The sequence below is a fragment of the Arachis ipaensis genome, chromosome B1, assembly GCF_059453495.1.
Source record: "Arachis ipaensis isolate K30076 ecotype BB chromosome B1, ASM5945349v1, whole genome shotgun sequence".
NCBI lineage: Eukaryota > Viridiplantae > Streptophyta > Magnoliopsida > Fabales > Fabaceae > Arachis > Arachis ipaensis.
This window is the reverse complement of record NC_142436.1, coordinates 73,697,084-73,703,083: the sequence shown is the minus strand read 5'-3', so window position 1 is coordinate 73,703,083 and position 6,000 is coordinate 73,697,084.

The following is a 6,000-nucleotide window of genomic DNA, read 5'->3' as shown; positions in this document are numbered from 1 at the left end:
ATTTCATGAGTTATTTTGTGCTTAGTTTGAGTGATTTATTCACTCCTTCACCCACTTATTCATATTAATTGCATGGTTTTACTTTCCCTTTCTTATTATGTGATGTATGTGAAAAACATGTTTCCTAAGCTTTAAAATTAATTATTTTAATTACCTTTACTTCCATTCGATGCCGTGATTAGTGTGTTGAGTAGTTTCAGATTTTCTAAGGCAGAATGACCTAAAGGATGGAAAAGGAAACGTACAAAAATGGAAGGAAAGTGCGAAACGGAGTTTTGAAGAAACTGGCATCCACGCGATCGCATGGACGACGCGATCGCGTGCTAGGAGCGAAAAAGCAGTGACGCGGCCGCATGACTGACGCGGCTGCGCGACTTGAGCATAGCGCATTCGATACGGACGCGTGACCGACGCGACCGCGCCACAAGGAAAACTCTAGATGACGCGACCACGTGACCCACGCGGACGCGTGACAGAGGCCACGTATCAGAATTTACAGAATACGCCCCCAGCGATTTCTGAAGCCCTTTTGGCCTAGATCCAAGTGCAGAACATACAGACTAGAGGCTATAAAGTGGGAGAATGCATCCATTCAAAGGGGAGCTCGCATTTTTACTACTTTCCATGATTTAGATTTAGTTTGAGAGAGGTTCTCTCCTCTCTCTCTTAGGATTAGGATCTAGGACTTCTCTTAGTTTGTAAGAGTGACTCTCGATCCAGGTTTTATGTTTCTTTGTTTTAAGCTTCCCTTTTCACTTTTATTTATTTATTCCAGCACTTGAGTTGATTATTTACTCTTATAATTTAATTTATGAATTATTCCATGTTACAGATTGTTATTTGAATTAATGATATTTGATGTATTTCAGTTCATTATTGTTCTCTTTAAATTAAGTTATCATTGTTTCCGATCTGAAGATATTTTATTCCAGCAATTTACTTTTTCCCCTTTTGGTCTTGGTTAAGAAATCAGTAACTCAACAGTTATCAACCTCAGCACAATTGATAATTGTTATCTTGCTAATTAAACTGAACTTCAATAATCCCAACTTTTTCTTAGGAAATAAATAGAATTCGAAGGTCAAACTAATTAGTCCCTTGACTTTCCTTTGCTTTAGTAAGGGTTAACTAAGTGGAGTTTAGATTCAACTTTCATTATTGTTGAGAGAGATAACTAAGTTGGACTTCTAATTTCTCTTACCTTGCCAAAAGTTGCTTTACAGTATTTATTTATTTTAATTGCCATTTACTTTACTTGTCATTCAAATCACTTGCTTCTCACCTTCTAAACCCCGATTACAACCTTCATAGCCAATAATAAGAACATACTTCCTTGCAGTTCCTTGAGAAGACGACCCGAGGTTTAAATACTCGGTTATCAATTTTAAAAGGGGTTTGTTACTTGTGACAACTAAAACGTTTGTATGAAAGGACTTTTGAAGGTTTAGAAACTATACTTGCAACGAGGATTTATCCGCAAATTTCTAGACCACGCAAAAGTCCTCTCATCAAAATGGCGCCGTTGCCGGGGAACTGCTAACGTGTGCCTTATTATTGGTTATTGTAAATATTTTTCTTTTGCTTGTTTATTTATTTTTGTTTTTTCCCTTTTTATCTTTATTTGCTACCATGAACTCTCACCCCTCTCGCTTTGAGTTTGGTTCTAACTTTGTTGAAGGAAATAGAAGTTACAGCAGGAATATGCATCAAGGTCAAACCAATCAAGGATGGATGGAGCCAAAAGGATCTAATCAACCCTTTAGGCAGCAACACCCTCCGAGATATCCTGGACAAAGACCATTCCACTGTGCATACCCAGCTGAAAGATATGGTGGAAAACCTTATAACTACCAACAAGCCCCACCCCGTGCATATAAACCATCCTTTCAACATAACCTCGAACCACCACACTCACAAGCTTCTCTTCACCATTCGCCACCATATGATCCTTTCTTACCCCAATACCAATCCAATCACTCCCAATCACCACCACTTTCCTATGTATCATGCCCAAGTCCAGCAAACCGAGAAGCAGAGGTTCGCCTGAAGGAAACAGTAAATAAACTTCAAACAACCATTCGACAACTGGAGCAAGCAGTAATTCAATGGGTTTCTAGGTGCTCAAATACACAAGGATCAGCCACAGCCCCATGTGAACAATCTAATGAAGAGCGTAGCATGAAGGAAATATTGGAAACTCCAGTGGACAAGACAGAGCACGAATTTATACTAGAACAAGTAGAAAAAGCTGTCATTATTCAAGAAGAAGAGTTGGTTGAAGATCTAGGAGATGCTGAACCTCCATGGGAATCCAGAACTGAGGAGAACTTCGTCGTGGACGCTACAGTTGATGCTAAGGAGGATATTGTACAATCTCCAAGGCAAGTTGTTTATGAAGAATCGGACGGAATAACCCAGGACACAAATTCCCTTGATGATGATAGTCACAAGTCAAATTCTCTTAGTAATGAACTGACATCCGCAAGTGAATTCTCTGAGGTCGAAGAATCTTCCCCAAGTGAATATGAATACGATGCAGAGGTAGATTTCTCTCAACCTCCAATCTATGACTCAAGTGATGAGGAAGACATAGAAGACTTTAACCAGGACACAGATACAATCGTAGAACCTTCCAAGGAAGTGGAGGAATTCACAGAAGAGCACAAGGGAGTAGAACTTACAGAACCACCAGAAACACCTACCCCAAGGCCATTGCCACCCAATACAAGCTTCAAGTGGGTACAATCCTTAACCTATAACTTTACTTATTCACTTGAATATGGTTTGCTTGAAACAGATGGCCAGCTTAGAGCTCTTTGCGGCTTTAAGAGTAAGAGGGAAATGGCTTGTACTCAGAGTTGGTGCACAAGGTTCAATAAGGTTCCACGCTTCACCTTGAAGTACACGGATTGGTATCATGCTCAATTGCATGGATCACGGAGAACGTTTGGTCACCATGGTGAGATTCCACTTTTTAAACTGCCCGGATGAAAACATATAGATTAAGACGGAGGCGGATTTAATAGCAAAGCTTGGGATCCTGGAATCTATTCTGACATTCGTCACCCCGGGAGCCTGAAAATCTGTTTGAAGCTGCTCAGAAGCTTTACATGCCTAGTTTGGGACCCCGGAGGCTATTGGCATTCCAAGCACTGGTGGAGATTTCTGGATGAATTTAAACACAAGCCACCATAACAGGAAGCCCTTCCAATGTCCAACTTAAGGACTTTAACTAAAAGTGCTAGGTGGGAGACAACCCACCATGGTATGATCGTTCCTTTTACAATTTTAATTTTATTTCGTTTTGTTTGTTTTTGAATTTTATTTTTATTTTATTAAACCTGGAATCATGCATAGCATTCACATTAAGCATTGCATCCTGCATTCAGTTAAAAAAAAAAGGAATGCACGACGTGACCGCATGCCCCATGCGATCGCGTCATATGGTGAAAACACTATCCACGCGAACGCGTCATCCACGCGGCCACGTGACCTGGAGATCGGCGTAAACATCCAACGTCCAGAAATTTAGGCTGGAATCGTGCGGCCCTTGTGCGTTTTGCACAAATTGGCCCACGCGATCGCATGCCCCATGCGATCGCGTCACTTGCACAATACCAATCCCACGCGACCGCGTGAGCGACGCGATCGCATCGCATGGATTGCACATCACCCCAGAAGGAGACAGAGAGTTGCGCTGAAACGGTGCTGGAGTCGTGCGTTTAGCACAATTTCCAGCGACGCGATCGCGCGACCCACGCGATCGCGTCACCCCCATTTTCACCCCCATCGCGACCGCGCCCCCTACGCGATCGCGTGGCTTTGAAAATATAACCCCCCAGCCACGCGAACCCTATCATTCGCGCAGCCCCCAACCCTCTTCTCCCTCTTTTCTTCTTCTTCTCTCAACCACCACCCAGCCACCGCCCACCCACTGCCGCCACCCAGACGCCGCCACCACCCAGACACCGCCGCCACCTACCCCCTTCCTCCCTCCCCTTCTTCTTTCTTCTTTCTTCCTCTCTTCCCCCCTTTCCGCCACTGCCCTCCGCGGACCACCACCCACCACCACCAGCCATCCCAGCCGTGCCACCCCCCTCTCCCTTATTCAACCCCTATTTCACCCATTACCCTTCCCAAAGTCCCTACCCCCTAACAGCAGCAACCGCTGTGCCCAATGCCGCCAACTACCGCGCCGGACGTCACCACTAGCCACCGTGCCAACCACCGGACGCCACCATCACCACCACCCAACCACCTTCCTACCTACTCCCCTTCTTTCGCCGTCCAGGTTCCGCAACACGCAATCCCTTTTATCCATTCGTAGTTTATTCTTATTTTTCCGTTTTTGTTCATGTTAGGATAGTTAGATATGCATGTTGTAGTAGATTTTAGGTTGTTAGGTAGATTAGGCTGTGGTTAGTGGCTCTAGGTTTGTTTATTTGCACTGTTCTTGCTTCTGTTTCATCATATTTGCAAATCTGTTGTTGCTGTAATCTTGTTCATATTTGCTCTTTACATTGAATTTTCATGTTTATATTATATATATGTACCTGTGGTGCACGAAATTGTGATCATCAATGGCGCCATCAACATGGTATGCTCAATTGTAATCCCAACTTTTTATCACAACTTCGCACAACTAACCAGCAAGTGCACTGGGTCGTCCAAGTAATAAACCTTACGCGAGTAAGGGTCGATCCCACGGAGATTGTTGGTATGAAGCAAGCTATGGTCATCTTGTAAATCTCAGTCAGGCGGATATAGAATGGTTATGGAGTTTTCGAAATTAAATAATAAGTAAACATAAAATAAGGATAGAAACACTTATGTATATCATTGGTGAGAATTTCAGATAAGTGTATAGAGATGCTTTCGTTCCTCTGAACCTCTGCTTTTCTGCTGTCTTCATCCAATCATTCCTACTCCTTTCCATGGCAAGCTTTATGTAAGGACATCACCGTTGTCAATGGCTACTTTTAATCCTCTCTGGAAAATGGTCCGATGCGCTGTCACTGCATGGCTAATCGTCTGGAGGCATCACCCTTGCCAATGGCTGCATCCTATCCTCTTGTGAAAATGGTCCAAATGCTCTGTCACAGCACGGCTAATCATCTGAGGTTCTCGATCATGCTGGAATAGGATTCACCCTCCCTTGCGTCTGTCACTACGCCCAGCAATCGCGAGTTTGAATTTCGTCACAGCCATTCAATCCCAGAGTCCTACTCGGAATACCACAGACAAGGATTAGACTTTCCGGACTCTCATGAATGGCCATCCATGGGTTCTAACTTATACCACGAAGACATTTAATAACTCAGACTCGGTCCCCTGTATTAGATATCCAAGAGATATCCATCCAATCGAAGGTAGAACAGAAGTGATTGTCAGGCACGCGTTCATAGGGAATGATGATGATTGTCACGTTCATCACATTCAGGTTGAAGTGCGAATGAATATCTTAGAAGTAGAATAAGTTGAATTGAATAGAAAATAGTAGTACTTTGCATTACTTCATGAGGAACAGCAGAGCTCCACACCTTAATCTATCGAGTGCAAAAACTCTGCCGTTGAAAATACATAAGTGAATAGAGGTCCAGGCATGGCCGAATGGCCATCCCCAAACATGATCAATAGATCAAAATATAATCCAAAGATGTCTAATACAATAGTAAAAAGTTCTATTTATAATAAACTAGCTACTAGGGTTTACAGAGGTAAGTAAGTGATGCATAAATCCACTTCCGGGGCCCACTTGGTGTGTGCTTGGGCTGAGCTTCAATGTTACACGTGTAGAGGTCATTCTTGGAGTTGGCGTTCAACTCTGGCTTGTGACGTGTTTCTGGCGTTTAACTCCAGACAGCAGCGTAGAACTGGCGTTCAACGCCCTTTTACGTCGTCTAAACTTGGCCAAAGTATGGACTATTATATATTTCTGGAAAGCCCGGGATGTCTACTTTCCAACGCAATTGGAAGCACGCCAGTTTGAGTTCTGTAGCT